The 16,758-nt window shown below is 45.6% G+C and overlaps 2 pseudogenes; both read right to left on the minus strand.

Moving 5' to 3' along the window:
* Positions 1–1,685: 1,685 nt before the first annotated feature.
* On the minus strand, positions 1,686–7,772 carry LOC111090552 (annotated as a pseudogene).
* A 438-nt stretch (positions 7,773–8,210) lies between these two features.
* On the minus strand, positions 8,211–9,150 carry LOC111090559 (annotated as a pseudogene).
* Between the last annotated feature and the right edge of the window lie 7,608 nt (positions 9,151–16,758).

The following is a 16,758-nucleotide window of genomic DNA, read 5'->3' on the forward strand; positions in this document are numbered from 1 at the left end:
AGCACACAGGTGTTAGCTTGGAGTTCTGGAGGTCAGAAGCCCAGAATGGGTCTCAAGGGACTAAAATCAAGACTTTGGCAGACTACCTTCCTTCTGGAGGCTCCAGGGAGGCGTCCAATCCTGGCCTTCACCTTCTAGAGGTGCCTACACTCCCTGGCCTGTGGCCCCAGCCCTCACTTCCCTCGTAACTTCTCCCTCTCTGACTCTGACCCTTCCACCTGTCTTCTCCAAAGGACTCTGTGGTCACAGTGAGCCCACCTGGGTCATCCAGGATCACCGGCCACCTCACATCCTTTACTCAATCACACCTGCCTTGTAAGGTCACACAGTCAATGGGTCCCAGGGATTAGGATGTGGACTTCTTTGGGGGCCCTTGTTGTACTGACCTGGAAGAGGGCAGGATCTGGGGGCAACCACCTGTGGTCCTGGGGTCCAGCGCAGGCCCTGGAGATGCTGCTGGGCTAGAGCTCTCCCAGTGGCCAAATCAAACCTCAATGAGGCATTTCACCTCCCATCCAGGGAAACCTTCATGTCTCTGGAGAGAGGACGTGTGGAGGGGACCATCAGCACAGGCCACACCTGATAGGTTTCACCAGGGGAAGATTGCTCTTCCGACCCCAGATGCTGCTCACAGAAACTGAGTGGAGCCTCCCCTTGGCTCTGGCTTCCTCCTGCCACCGGGCCTTTACCTGGGTCATTCCTCCAGCCTGGATCATCTTCTCCTCCTTCATTAGTGCCGAGGCCCCCACCTCCCACTTTCCAGGGCAGGATCCTCTGCTCTGGGCCCTGTGTCCCTCCCTGGACACCCAGTGCTTATCACCACATGCACATGGCTGTCCTTCCTGCATCAGCGTGGCAGTCTGTCTCCTTCTCCAGCTTGGGCACAAGGCCAGTACAGAGGGGCTCATGGAAAAGGTGTGCGATGCAGGTCAATGTCAGAGGGTCCTGGGCCACAGGGCAGGCTGGGGAGACTGGGGAGACCGTGTCACACTTCAGACAACCCTTGGGGTTTTCTCTACCTGGCCCAGTCTAGGGCTAATTGTAAGATTTCGCCGACAGAGCCAGGTACCTGGGTGCAAACCTTTGTCCACAGAACATGAGGGGTCACCCACGTGCCGCCCTCCACACAGGACCATTGGCTCAGCAAGTGGTCTCCGGTCGCAGCCACCCACCGGCTAAGGCCTAGCCCAGGCAGTTCCACAGCCCCATAGCAGAGGTGGGTCTGCCCCCACAGGTGGCCCATCTCTAGGCGGCAAGCAAGACCAGTCACATTTGAGTTTACAGCCCCAGGCCCAGCGCCGAGGCTGCACACTGTGGGTAACTCGTACAGACAGGCCTCTTCCCCCCAGGCCTCTGCCCAGGGGCATTTCCTGTCACTGTGCACGGGCCTGGGTCTCTCGGGGCCTCTTTTAAGTAAAAGTTCTTTGCACCCTGACCCCAGCCATGGACACACAGGGATAGTGGGTCCTGCCAGTCTGTCCTCTCCAGGCCTGTCCTAGCAACCCCTGCCATTGATGGGGGCCACCCTGAGCCCGGGTCCCAGCACCTGCCCTGTCCCAGGGACCCCACACCAGGCCCTCCCTCCATGTTAGCAAGAAGCCCTACCTTCATGTTTCCTAGTGGACTTCCGTTCTTCATTCATTCACTCAGTCACACTGATTGAGTTCACGTGCTGGAAATGATGCTCACAGGTATGAGAAGTCCACCACGACCAGCACGGAGTCCTCACCCACCAGGAACGGGCGGGTGCGGAAGTGTGAGAGGAACCTACTTTTAATCAGAATAAGAGAGAAATTTAGTCTTGTGTTCATATTCACCTGCATTCAGTGTCATGCTCACCTGCATTCAAGGGCAGATGGGAAAGTTGCCTGTCCTGTGTTGAGGCAAGAAAAGGTCTAAGCATCGCCCCAGAAGTTGACCTCTGAGCTCACGGCATCCCAGAGACCTAAAGCATCACAGATGAGGAGCATTCTTGTGAAATCAATTCCTTAGTTATCCCTGAGTTGGACAAGAATCCTCCCCCGGCTCCTGTGATAGCTCCCTGTTCTGTAAATTAGCAGCTGGATGTTTGTGGCCCCATCACTTGCCTTTGGGCCCAAGGCCACCCCTTGGCTGATAAGTGATGGTGCGAGGAGTGAAGGTTTCTCCCCTGCCCTATCCCAGGCCCTCTGGCTGTGGCCCCACACACACCCAACCGCTGCCACCATTACCAGAGACGCACTGCCACCCCGCCCTCGTCTGGTCTCCGTAGCCCTTGTGGGAAGGTCCAAGCTGTGCGTCTCCCCTTCCCTCTGCAGAAGAGGATGGGAGCATCCTACTGGACACCTCACCATTCTCAGGTGAGCAGGGACTGTGTCCTTTCTGAAACCACTTCCTGTGCTGCCAGAATAAAAGTTCAAAAGCAGTATCAATTCCCATCTCCTTCCTTTGGGAGGGATGGGTCCCGGCTTCTTCGTCCTGTTGTGGTTCTGAGAAGCACCAGCACACCCTGCGGGCCTAGAGAGGCAGAGCCCTGTGGGCCAGCAGAGACTCTAGGACGTCAGCCTGCCCACCTTGGCCAGGTGTCACACACATGTGTACACCCATTTCCTTGTCTGTGAAATGGGAATGTGTCATGCAGGAGCTGATGTGATGCTGTACTCACTGTGTGTGTGTGTTCACTCAGGCTGCCAGCTGCAAAGTGCCACAGCCAGAGGGGCTTAAACATTCATCCTTTCCCCGTCCTGGAGGCCGAAGCCCAAGGTCTAGGCATGGGCAGGCAGGGTCCTCCTGAGGCCTCTCTGCGTGTGTGTGGACGGCCGTGATCTCCCTGGGTCCTCACGGGGTCGGCCCTCCATGTGTGTCTGTGTCCTGATCCCCTCTCCATATAAGGACCCCCATAACATGGGATCAGGGCCTCCCAGGTGACCTCATATTACCTTAATCACCTCTGTAAAGGCCCCATTTCCAGATACAATCATATTCTGAGGTCTGGGGGTCAGGTGTCAACATATGACCTTCAGGGACATGGCACAGCATGTGACTGTGTCCTGGGCACCATTCAAGCACTCCCTATCCTGGCCTTGAACCCCGGCCCCTCCCCCAGCCCTGTTAGGGTGAACCTGTGGCAGTAGCAAAGGCCCTGGACAGCTGACCCCCTCTGACCTCTTCTCACCAAATTCCTGGACCGGACCCCTACACCTGTTCACTCTCCTCCCACTGAGAGGGGCCAGTCCTGAACCCACCACCTGGCCTTTCCCACAGCATCCCAAGCACATTCACCATCCTAACGACCTCGTCGCTTTGTGCCCTGAGATGTTTCCTCTAATCCCCCATACCTTCCCTGCCCCTGGACTGGATGCTCCAATGTGGTTACACCTGCTGGCCTTGGGACCCACATGAATAATTGTGACCCCAGCTGGAGCTCAGAATTCCAATCCCCTAACAGTGGCTGCTTTCGACCCCCACCTACCAGTACCTGGTGTGTGCCGTCCACCCCCGGCACCCTGTAGGCCTGGCGCAGCTCGAGGCTCAGCCCCGATGGTTGATAAAATGGGCATCGTTTCCCGCCGTGCCCTGCATTTCTCTTCCTATTGGTCTGGGTCTTTTGCTGGCATCATGGGGAGGACCCTGGTGACACAGGCCGTGTGGCAGCCTCAGCTGTGTCTGGGGTGGCCACCAAAGCAGCAGATCCCGCAAAGCTTTGGGGTGTGGGTTGTAAAGAGAGCATTCTGGGAAATGGAATGTTCCAGAGCAGAGAGGTGATGAGCAAGGCCACGGAGGGGAGCTGGGCCAGGGGCCACATCACTGTCCTCACAAGCTACTGCCACATGCTGTAGACATTGTCAAGGCCCCTTGGAGGCTGCAAGTGGGCAGGGTAGGGGACCAGCTGGGCTGCAGGGGGATCACAACAGGGCGAGGAGCACAGGCCCTGGTTTCTGCATGCTCGGTGCTGCCTCATCTGCCTTATCTATTTCCCAGATGTCGGGATGTCTATGGTCTGTGTTTGCTGAGCATCACCCCTGGTGCCCTACACCTTTACCTGGCTGTATCCTGAAAACCAGCCTGTGCTCCTGGGGGCCTGTTTATGGTGAAACTGAGGCTCTGGGAGGTTGTGTGACATTCCCGCCCCTGACTCCAGCAGTGCCACCCCGGGGACTCAGCCTACAGTGGGCCACCGAGGACTGTCTTGCTGGCAACATGGGCCGCCAAGGTCCCCTCACTCAGCACACTCAAATTCCTCCCTCCCATAGTCTGCCATGTGCTTGAACCTTCACCACCCCAGCCTGGAGCTCTGGGGTCGCAGATGGTGACAACACCCTTGTTCTTTTTTTTTTTTTTTTTAATTTTTTTTTCAATTTTTTCAATTTTTTTTTTTTTATGGTAGTCACAGAGAGAGAGAGAGAGAGGCAGAGACATAGGCAGAGGGAGAAGCAGGCTCCATGCACCGGGAGCCCAATGTGGGATTCGATCCCGGGTTTCCAGGATCGCGCCCTGGGCCAAAGGCAGGCGCCAAACCGCTGTGCCACCCAGGGATCCCCAACACCCTTGTTCTGCTCCAAGAGTTGTCATTCCCCAAAGGCGTGCAACCACCAATGTGCCCCCCACAGTGTCTCAGGCCCATCGTAGTGAGTTCTGGGGGCAGAGCTGGGGCTGGGAGTGTGGGTTCTGGGCTCCCAGGTCACCGCTCTTGCACTGGCCGCCCTCCTGGCACGCAGCGCTCGGCGCGAGATGTGCCTGATGCTGCGCTGTTCTGCCCGCCCCTGCGGTCAAAGCACTTAAGATAACCAAGGGCTCTGGGGGCGCCGTGCGTGGGCAGGCTTTTTCTTTTTCTATTTTATTTTTTTATTTTTATTTATTTTTTAAATTTTTCTTATTGGAGTTCAATTTGCCAACATATAGCATAACACCCAGTGCTCATCCCATCAAGTGCCCCCCTCAGTGCCCGTCACCTAGTCACCCCAACCCCCCACCCACTTCCCCTTCCACCACCCCTAGTTCGTTTCCCAGAGTTAGGAGTCTTTATGTTCTGTCTCCCTTTCTGATATTTCCCACTCACTTTTTCTCCTTTCCCCTTTATTCCCTTTCACTATTTTTTATATTCCCCAAATGAATGAGACCATATAATGTTTGTCCTTCTCCAATTGACTTATTTCACTCAGCATAATACCCTCCAGTTCCATCCACGTGGAAGCAAATGGTGGGTATTTGTCGTTCCTAATGGATGAGTAATATTCCACTGTGAGATATATATATATATATCTCACATCTTTATCCACTCATCTTTTGATGGACATCGAGGCTCCTTCCACAGTTTGACTCCTTTAATATTTTTCTTTTTTTTTTTTTCTTTTTTTTTTTTTAAATTTTTATTTATTTATGATAGTCAGAGAGAGAGAGAGAGGCAGAGACACAGGCAGAGGGAGAAGCAGGCTCCATGCACCGGGAGCCCGACGTGGGATTCGATCCTAGGTCTCCAGGATCGCGCCCTGGGCCAAAGGCAGGCGCCAAACCGCTGCGCCACCCAGGGATCCCTCCTTTAATATTTTTCAACAAAAAAATACATTTATTATTTAAAAGGTTTCTTTCATGAAAAGAGAAGGAAAATAACACTATGAACTACAAAAAGAAGTTCTGGCATTCATCTCTGAAGAATGAGGTGAAAGGCTTTTGTATCACCCTGGGAGCAGACCATCCGAAAGCTCTCTGCATTTTTGTGACAGTGTGGCACAGGCACATACCAAGAATATGTGGCTCTGGTCCTACTGGAAACCCAAGTAGCTGACCAGGTCCACACAAAATGCTCTAGGCAAGAGGATCAAACAGAACTGGAGGGCAACAGGAAACTGCTTCTGAGAAGGGCCAGCATGGGACAGCCTTGCCACCCAGACACTGGAGTGTAGAATAGTCCCTTAGACTCTTGGTCCTGCGTTAGAAGAAGATGCCCAATGGTTTGTGCTCAGTGTGTTACACAAATGTCTGTGCTGAAGAAAAGCTTTGACCTTTCCCAGGACAATCTGACCCACAAATTCTCATTGGTGTGGCTAAAGACCAGAAGTATCTGTGATGTCAGCCCATGAGGGAAGCTGGCTGAAATTTCTGTACTGCAAATCCTGTTCATTCTGGAGAAAACAGCCAGGGTGAGCACCTCAAACAGAACCTCTGACCACAGAAGAAAAACAATATGCTGTTCAGGATGGCTTCCAAGAAGAGCATGGAGGTCTGCAGCAGCAGGCAATAGGAGGACACAGGGCAGATCTTAGAAGGTCATGTCCACACTAATACCAAGTGGCATCTTTCAATGGCAGAGGTTTCCCTTTATACCAAAAAATAATCGAATTCCTTCATTTCCAAAGTAAAGAAAGGCATCACCACATCCACTACTAGATGGGCTGTTGGTGATGGCAGCAGGAGAGCTTTCTACAGAAATATGAGGAGTTCCAGCAGGAATAGTAAGCATAATACCAACCATTCAGAAAGAACAGGATTTCCAAAGGGATGGAAATAGCCCTTTACCTCTGAAATATCACCTAGCACTGTCATCTTTGCTGTAATTACCCCTCTTAAATTCAAACATGTTTTTCTATGTCACTGACTGTTATTTCTAGAAATTCAACAAAATAATAGAATTAAGGAAAGAAAATAAAAAATACACTTCATAGAACTTTAACAGTCAGACAACTAGTAGGGCAATTTACACATCAAATCATATCTGCCTTGATTTGGTCATTATTGTAGCTGGTACTATTGAAAATTTTCCCTAATGGACAAAGCTCCAATATTTTATTTGTGGATAACAAACATGATTAAATCTACATCTGTATATTCCCAAAGAGATCACACAGAATAAATCCCTATATGCATAAATGTAAATATAAGTTTGTCGATATCTATTTTTTTTCTTCTTTATTTGTTATGATCTAATGTTCAGGTAAATATTTAAGTGCCTCATGTTAGCTACAAATATGGGTTCATTTTGTGGAACAATGTTCTATATATATAGCACCTCTATAAAAATATCTCCTAGGAGTGCCTGGGTGGCTCAGTCCATTGAGTGTCTGACTCTTGGTTTCAGTTCAAGTCATGATTTGGCTGTTGTAGGACAGAGCCTCACAGGTTCCACACTCAGTTCAGAGACTGCCTCAGGTTCTTGCTTTCCCTCTCTCTATCCTCTGCCTCTTCAAAATCACAGGTGTGCAGGCGCTCTCTCTCTCTCAAATAAATAAAATCTTTTTAAAAATTTCTTCTAAAATTGAGGAAAATTGAAAATCAAGGAGCCACAAACTCCACATACACAGAATGGACTTCTGTCTCTGCCTTTCAAATGACTCTCACTTCAGGACTCCACATTCAGTGGAAGTCTCCACCATAAACTAATCTCATCACTTCAGAGATGAGTGTTCACTACCAAACCTCTTTCTTGCCAAAGGCACCAGATTACCATGACTAAGGAAAGAAAAATTTGCCTTCTACAGACGCCAATTCTATGGAATTCATGTCATTTAAATTGTTACAATCACCTGATGTTGTTTAAGAATTAGCTCAAATGTAACTTGTGTATTCCACTACCCATTCCAGTTCAATCCGTCCATGTCTACCTGAAAGTGTTTGTACATGCTCATCTCCCAAGCTCCTATGATGTCATACTTCACCTGAGTGACTGCCACCACTCTAGTATGGAAAGGAAAAATTATAGCTGGGTCCCCAAACCTGTACTCACCGACTGAATTTCCCCTCCAGCACAATTTTCTTCAGTTTCAGTGATTACCTGCCACATGCTGATCCATTTTCATGCTGCTTTTCCTATGATTCCATGCCTATGTCACTTCTGGGAAATGTAGTGTGACAAATTTATGTCACATACTCAAAGACTTCTCTATAATATCAGATTGTTTCAGGTCCTAGTGTTTATACTTGCATCATTTCTGGACTCCTCCACTGACCCAACTTCAACCACGTAAGTATTTAAAAGATAATTATATAATGTGACATTATAATCTCTATTATAATTTATTGTTAACATTGAAGGAGATGATCAAGATATTTTCTAGTTGAAGCACTTCAATCACATGAGTATTTATAAGATAATTATATAATGTGACATTACAATCACTATTATAACTTATTGTTAACATTGAAGGTGATGCTCAAAATGTTTTGTTAGCATCTCATCATTGTACTCAGGACCCTGAGAGGATAAGTGAATTACCAACATTAGGAATTCCTAAAATTTACATATTTCTCTTAACATGAGGGGATTTTATGTTCTTTACCCAGGCAAAACAGACCAGATATCCTGGGGTCACGACTCATGAGCAAAAAGGGGCTGACAGTTGGGAAACACAGACTGATCACTAAACTGGTGTTCATTACGTACCAGTTGAGATTATCAAACAGACTCAAAACAATCTGAAAGATAGAGGACAGAGTGTTAAAATAGATGAAGGTGCTCACCAGGAGAAGGATGGTTTTGGTGGCTGTAGATTCAGGTGATGATGTGGAGGAGACATTGGTCCTGAGAATGTGTTGGACATTCTGCCTGTGCCTATACAGGATGAAGACCATGGAGCTGCTGGCAGAGAGCATGAGCCCCAAAAACAGGACATCAGGGAATGACAACAATGCTACATTCAATACGTTTCTGATTTTGTCACGAAGAACACTTGAACAGTATCCAAAATTTTTTCTACTTGTGATATTTTTGTTGTTCAAAGTGATAGTCAAAAACATAGGTATCGGTATATTTACCAGTATCTGCAAGACCCAGCACATGACAATGGAAGGGACAATGCACTTGAAAGCTTTCCCTTTAAGCACTGCCCACCTGGAGTTCCTGGGGCTGATGATGATGACCTGGAAGACACTCAAGAGGCAGGTGGTGCCAGTGGACACTCCCCTGCCTACCCCACGAATATAGAGAAAAAAATTGCATCTAAAATCACTGAGGATATGATATAACACAAAAGATGGCATCATGTTGTGTATTCCAAATGAGAACAGGACCATAATGTTGGCTACAATCAGATTCTTGATGATCAAATCTGTGGACTTTGGCCTACACCCAGTGAAATAAAGGAAGAGATAATGGTTAAGAAGAGAGAAGTTCCCCAGGATTCCAACCACAGTCTGCATTAAGAAGATCAGTCCTACTGCCAGATCCCTGGTGGCCATCCTGGCAGATCTCAGTGACTGGTATTTGTCTTCTGGGCTATAGGATACTGCATGAGAATATAAGGAAGGGGCAACATGAATCATATTAACTGAAATCCAATATTTTCCACTTACCAATATTTCCTACTTTGAAATAATACTTAAAGTTCTTCTGTCAGTTAAGGTCTTCCAAGAGATTCATAGACAACCATTATCACATACTTCCAATGTATGACTCACTGGTATAATGGCCCCCATGTGGTAACTTCTTATTTCTCACAGACGGGAGGCAGTGACCATTGCATTCTTTAAGGTGAGAACAACAGAGGCACACAAAGGAGATGCACTGTGGCTGAATTCATTCACTAATTAGGGGCAGAGTGGGGATTGGAATCTGGCAGGTTTGGTAACAAAGTTAGCACATTTAATCCTTAATACACAAAAATGCTACTGAGCTGTGGTTCTTGAAATAAACCAGCTATCAATTTACTTTTAGGTTTGCACCTTGTCATTTCAGTTGAGATTGCTGGCATATTTAAGTTTTTGCTATTAATGAGTTTTCACTTATTGATAAAGACTGTTTCTATGGTCAAATAAGAATGTAAATAAACATTTAGAGATCTTAATACACTGTAGATGCCCTGACTGAAGTACTACAAAGTTACAGGAAACTTACCCATGACAAGCTGGATGAAATGAATTCAAGAAAAAAAAAAAAAAAAAAAAGAAATGAATTCAAGAATGGTTCAATATGAGGATGGCAACATAAATAATCATTAGCTTTATTCCAGGAAGAAATGTGCAAGACATAGGAACTCAGAAAAAGAAGCACCACTGCCTGATTATATTGTGTAAGGTCAAAACAAAATTATAACTACATTCAAATGATATACATACCTACTTAGTAATACCTGCTTAAATAATATTAATACCTGCAAAGCAAGATTTGTGAAAGATATTGAACTACAAGACATGCAAAATGGAATGTTAAAGCAAAACCCTTGTATCTTGTACAACTGACAAGTTTTGGATTGGTATCGGGATGCCTAGGTGGCTCAGTGGTGGAACCTCTGCCTTTGGCTCAGGGTGTGATTCTGGAGTTCCAGAATCGAGTCCCCCATCGGGCTCCCCGCATGGAGCCTGCTTCTCCCTCTGCCTGTGTCTCTGCCTCTCTCTCTCAGTCTGTGTCTCTCATGAATAAATAAATAAAATCTTTTTAAAAAATCATGTGTGATATTTAGTAACATATTTTTCTTAAATGTTTCTTCCCTCCATTAATGGGAAAAGTATCTCATAACCAACTGAGACACAATTATTAATCTATTAAGCACTTCATAGACCCAGAGTTATAGAAAACATTTCTGCTCCAGCAAATGCAACCAGACATACTGTTTCTGCACAGGATCACATGATTTGTAGACATTCAACCAACATTTATTACAAGCATGGAGGTGTTATGAGTGCACATATAGAGATCTGAAAATGATGTCTATTGTTCCTGGAACAGAGTCTGAACAGCAGCCTGACTCCAGAATTACAGTCCTTAAGCAAATTAATTATTAGATTTCTTTGCAGAAAGTGTTGAATTTCTATATAGTACACCTGAAAATAATATAACACTGTATGTTAACTAACTGGAAGTAATAAAAAAATCTTTTTTTTTTTAAATCTTAAAAGTCACTTTTCACAAACCAAATAGATGAAACCACAGCAAACACTGTTAGTATTGTCCTAAGGCAAAGCTATGAGGGATGGCTGTAGGTCTAGGACTGCCATCTTTCTTTCCTAGTTCAGCTTCTACCTCAGGATGTATTCCATCTTCATGCCAGCCTTTGGCATGGACCAATTTCAGACATAGAAATCCTCCTTTATCCAATATGTTCCCTTACCTGGACTCCTGATACCACTCCTGCCCTTACAGATTCTACCACTCAGATGAACCTAGAGAAAATTTACCAACTTAGTCCTGCTGCACACATGGTGGGCTTGGTGTGACAGGCATAGCAGGCAGTATGCATGCAAGAGGGGCAGCTGGGCCTTGAGATGTATGTTTATGACTCTGGGAGCTCCCCTCCCCTCACAACTGCAATTATCATTTCACTTGAAGCAGCATTGGCACTGACAGGTTTGGGAGCTGAGAATATTTTTGAAAACTTTTTTCTCAGTTGCCAATTACCAAGAATAACTACAAGTTTCTAGCAAGCACCTCTTAAGATACTCTTGGCATGTGGGACAAGGAAACAAAGCCTGGGGGAAATACGAAGCAGTGGCAGGAACCATGAGCACAGGACAGAGGGCCCTGGAGAGGAGAGTGAATCTGAGTGAGCCAAAGAGCCCAGGGGAAAGGGCTAGGGTGACAACGTTGAGATAGAAAAGCAAAGATTTTCAAAGAATAAACACATGGCCTCTCAGGAGGAGAGAAGCACATAGAGTCTAACTTGGAACTCACTATTTGTCTGAGAAAAGACATTTTCCCGTTGCTATCCTGATCCAGGCCTCTTTCTTATTATCTGGGGAAAAAAAACAGATTTATGAATATGCCTTTTATGGTATCAACAAGTCCTTCTACTATGGGGTTCTACTGAGTCCCATCAAAACAAATATGCTGAACTCTTGACTTCTAGTACCTGAGAATGTGCCTGTCTTAGGAAATAAGGGGATTACAAATGGAAATAGTTAAGATGATGTTATATGGAGTAGAGTGGCCCCTAATCCCACACAACCGGTGTCTTTACAAAAAGGGTTATCTTGGAGGACAACTAATTTGATTGCCCATAAGCCAAGGATGCAGAGCTGGGAGATTGGGCTGGAGTAGACTCTCCCCAGGGACGACAGGAAGGATACTTGGCCCTGAGGACCCCCTTATCTTGTACTGTAGCCTCCAGATCTCCAAACAATAAATTTCCATTGCCTCATCCAATCAGTTCATGGTATTCTTATGGAAACCACAGCAAACTAATACACCTTCCTTTCCCCCCCTGCCTCTCCACAGGCAGAAGGACCTTGAATTACAGAAAAGCCTGCCCTTCCATGTCCTTTGTCACAGGAGGGATTCAAAGACAAACAGCTCTGATCTGAAGGTCATAACATAGTTTCTCATCCCTTGTCTCTAGAGACATGCACTCCCAGAAACATCCCAAATCCTGCTACAGTATCAGTGATGTGCCTGTACCAAATCTTCCTACAAAACCCATGCAGAGCAGCCGCCTGTTATGTCCCCAACAGCCAGAGCTTCAGCTCACTCTCAGAAATGCGTCCTGGAGACTAAGCAACTTACTTAATAAAAATAGTGCAGTGAGTAGAGCATAAGTGATGATTTTTCAGAATCCTCCGCCCTCTGTCCCAGGATATCCTAAATGTGAAACTAGCACTGAGGACATTTAGCTTCACATCACTTCCAAATTATAATGAGCCTGGGAATCATCTGGCAATTTCCTGAAAGAGATTCTTTGGGATATTCCATTCTAATAATTGGCTTCCAATCAACCGGCATCTGAGAGCTGACTGGGCTCCTCCAGGAGCCTGAATGTCTGTGGGCACACCATCTCTCCCCAGCTCACTGCAACAATCAAACCATGTCTCCTACTTCTCCCTGGAAGAAGCTCACCACATATCTAGTGCACCAACATTTCCTCATAACCCTTGCCTCTGAGTAGATGCACTCAGGAAGTCCCACCATCAACTGTGGGTAGAAGTTCTGCTCTGATGTGGTGCCTGAGACTCAGGATGTACCTTGCGTGAACAGACACAATCAGAGAAACCCACACTGAATGACATTCTGCAAAACAATGACAGCAGTCTTCAACACTTTTCCTGTCACTGAGGACAAAGAAAAAGCAAGAAGGGCAACTGATCTGATTAAAGAAACTAAGGGATGGGGATGCCTGGGTGGCTCAGTGGTTGAGAGTCTGCCTTTGACTCAGGGCGTGATCCCGCGATCCAGAATTGAGTCCCATATCTGGTTCCTTGCAGGAAGCCTGTTTCTCCCTCTGCCTGTGTCTCTGCCTCTGTGTGTGTATGTATGTGTGTGTGTGTGTGTGTGTGTGTCATGAATAAATAAATAAAATCTTTTTTTAAAAAAGGAACTAAGGGATGAAGACAATAAAATCAATCCCTGACATGACTGGATCCTAGGTTTCTGAAAGCACACAAAAATGACATCATTGTATCACTGTGGGAAATCTATATATGGATAGTTCTAGCCATAAGAGCTACTCCATCACCCTCCAATTCCTTAATTTACTTATCCCTCTACCTTGCGTGAACATTTCTAACACCATAACCACCTCCATCCCTCACCCACCAGGGATAGCTTCCCTCTGTCTACTCTCTTCCCCATGCCATTATTGGAACCTCAGCCAAAAACTGCTTCTGCAGTCCTCCAGATATATATTTTCCCCATTCTAGTGAACTCAGTCCAACTCCAAACACTTCTCACACCTTCATCAAAAACCCAGCCTTCACATATTCAGTGCCATCAACTCCATGTGTCCCCTGTTCACCCTCCTACATCTGCTCTTTTCCTCTGGGTTCCTTAGTCTACTCAAGCCCACTACCCTCCACTACTGATTTCATCACATACAATCATCTTATCTCCACAACCATAAGCCTCCTGTAAGACTAATCCTCATCCCATGTCAGGCTCTATAATGGATTTTAACTATCCGCAGGACATTCATATACCAAAATACCCTGTAGTAGAGTTTTAAGTTTCCTGTTTTATGTTGCCTTGACCAGTTTGGAGTTCCAGGCTAGGGGAAAATAGGCTCTCCTTCTTGAGCAACTGATCAAATCCATACACTACCACTCTCCTCATGGACTCTCCTGCTTCCTGCCACCATGCACCAGCTCTAATTGTTCTGGGGCCAATGACCACTGGATGAGGAACCATCCCTATGCCCTGGCACTTAAGGAATTATCCAAAATAGACAATGCTTAGGGAGTTTTGAAATCCAGCTAACCCCACTCCCTCTGTAATATATATAAGTTGCCCTTCCACCTCCAGGCTTCTGTTAACCTACACAAGAAGGGGAATTGTGTGGCCTGCCTGTTCTTTAGTGTGAAGCTGCTAGTAATATGGTTCTGCCTTTCATCTGTCATTGTGTTGTGTCCAACCATCAAAAGAATCTTTCAGACTTGAAGGCAATGGGACTGTGACATCTGTCACCCCATTGATGGCCAGGCTAGATTCCACTAATCTGGCTGCCTAGGTGATGTCCCCTTCCTCCCTCCTAGCTCCGTGTTCATCCTTTCCAAAGATATACATTCAGCAAAGAAGACAACCTTCCTTGATAAAGGAGGATCCTTCTATGGCCAAGAGTATGCAAGTAGCTGTGCTCCCCTGCTGGAACCTTAAGATAAGCTCTCAAGCCCATTTGTAGGAGACTGTTGGGGGTTAGGGGTCAAGGTTCTCAGACCTCTGCTACATTCAACTAAGGTGCTGCATGTGTAGTCTCCTTTCTTATGAAATGAAATGACAAATAAAATAAAATAAAATGAATTAAAGTAAAAATAAAATCAAGAAAAGAATGAAATCAATCTTATAAAAGACATACTCCTCATCCCACTATGCTCTGTAACCTACTGTGGACATGGACTCTCCTGTGCCTCCTACACAACCCTACCCCTCACACACTCAAGCACACTCTCTCTTCTCTGTTGTCTCTTTTGATTTCTTGACTCCTGTACCCCTTGTCCCCACAGAGCCCAGGATGTGTTACACCCTCAATTTACTTGCATACCTTGCCCACTTGTGCATAGGCCACACAGTGCCATTAAAATATGACCTACACTTTACTCTCTGTGCAGTTTCACCTCCTCACTCTCTCACACCCACACCCCGTGCTCTCTGCACCCCCTTCTGCTATACTCCCTTTCCTAGTGCTCTATTTCCCATCCAACTCAGTCAGAACCCATAGACTCAAAGTTTCTCACTTCTTCAAGTGGCAAAGCCTCATTCATTTGGGGGATATAAATAATAGTGAAAGGGAATAAAGGGGAAAGGAGAAAAAATAAGTGGGAAATATCAGAAAAGGAGACAGAACATGGAAGACTCCTAACTCTGGGAAACGAACTAGGGGTGATGGAAGGGGAGGAGGGCGGGGGGTGGGGGTGACTGGATGGCGGGCACTGAGGGGGGCACTTGACAGGATGAGCACTGAGTGTTATTCTGTATGTTGGCAAATTGAATAGCAATAAAAAATAAATTTATTATTTTAAAAAAGTAATAAACATAATATTAACCCTAAAAAATAATAATAATTGTTATACCTATTATCAGGAAAATAAAACTTTGTGTTTTTTTAATTGAGATATAATTGACATATAACATTACATAAGTTTAAGGTATCAGAGTTGATACATCTAATATTGTAATATGGTTACCACTATACTGTATATATTTTATATAAAATATGTATGTTATATATAACAAATATATCTCTTCTTTATTCACTCATCTGTTGACAGATGCCTAAGTTATTTCCATATCTTGGTTAGTGTGTATAATTATGCAATAAACACCAACTATAAATATCTCTTACAAAAAAAAAAAAGTGGCAAAACCCAGAGCATTTTTTCAATATTGTATACTTTAAATGTTGCCATTGTGGCTGGGCAATTAGGATCCTTTTGTCTTGTTTCCCAGATTTGGAGATATGCACAAAACTTTCACAAACACGTTCCTGAGACACATATCCACGTGGTGACTGTATGAGTGACTATGGGAAAGTGAGTGGGACAGTGTCATCTGTGTGGGTATGTGCACTGTGAGTGTATCAGAATGTAGATATCTGCATGTGGTGAGTGTGTGTGTGTGATTGAGAGAGTATGAGGTGACTTAAGTACATATTTCAGTGTGTTTGAGTCTCTATGTATGCATATGTGCATTTGCACATATGCCTCAGTAACTACTGTGTGTGCATTTGTGTGAAGAAATGTTGTCAGTCATGGATCTCTTGTAGAATGTGACAACTAAGATGCAGCTAGAGAAGAATTTGCCTTCCCCAAAGGTATAACTGCAGATCAAGAAGGGAGGTAATTCAGTTAGTACAAAATTATGAAGATATATGCAATGATACAGAAGATCAGTTAGCTGTTTCCTTATTTCTTTAAAGATTTTATAAATTTATTTTGGAGAGTGTACTCAAGCAGGAGGAGGGGAAGAGGGAGAAAAAGAGACTCCCTGCTCAGCAAGGGCTCAATCCCAGGACTCCAGGATCATGACCTGAGCCAAAGACAGATGCTTAACAGACTGAGCCACCCAGGTGCCCCAATTAGCTGTTGCTTTAAATCTATCCCTACCCACACTGCTTCTTCCAAAGGTGAGGTCTATTCACACTCATACGTTGCCAAGTGTCCTATAAATGCTATACTATAGGTAGATGTCCAGATACGTATGTATGTTTTGTTGTGAGAGAGTCCTGGGCAGACCCCAGAAGGTGAACAATCTAGAGAAGAAATAACCCCCCACAAAGGGAAATCTGGCCTTTGCTCTTTGATACTGGGAGATGATCTCTAGATCTTTCCAAGGCCATGCCTGATAGGAATGTTTTTGTTTGCTTGGAGGCTTGGTCACCAGACTGTCTAATAATGAGCTTTAGGATGAGTCTTTGGGCCCCAAGTATCATC

This window comes from Canis lupus, chromosome 1 (assembly GCF_011100685.1).
Source record: "Canis lupus familiaris isolate Mischka breed German Shepherd chromosome 1, alternate assembly UU_Cfam_GSD_1.0, whole genome shotgun sequence".
In the NCBI taxonomy this organism is placed as follows: Eukaryota; Metazoa; Chordata; class Mammalia; order Carnivora; family Canidae; genus Canis; species Canis lupus.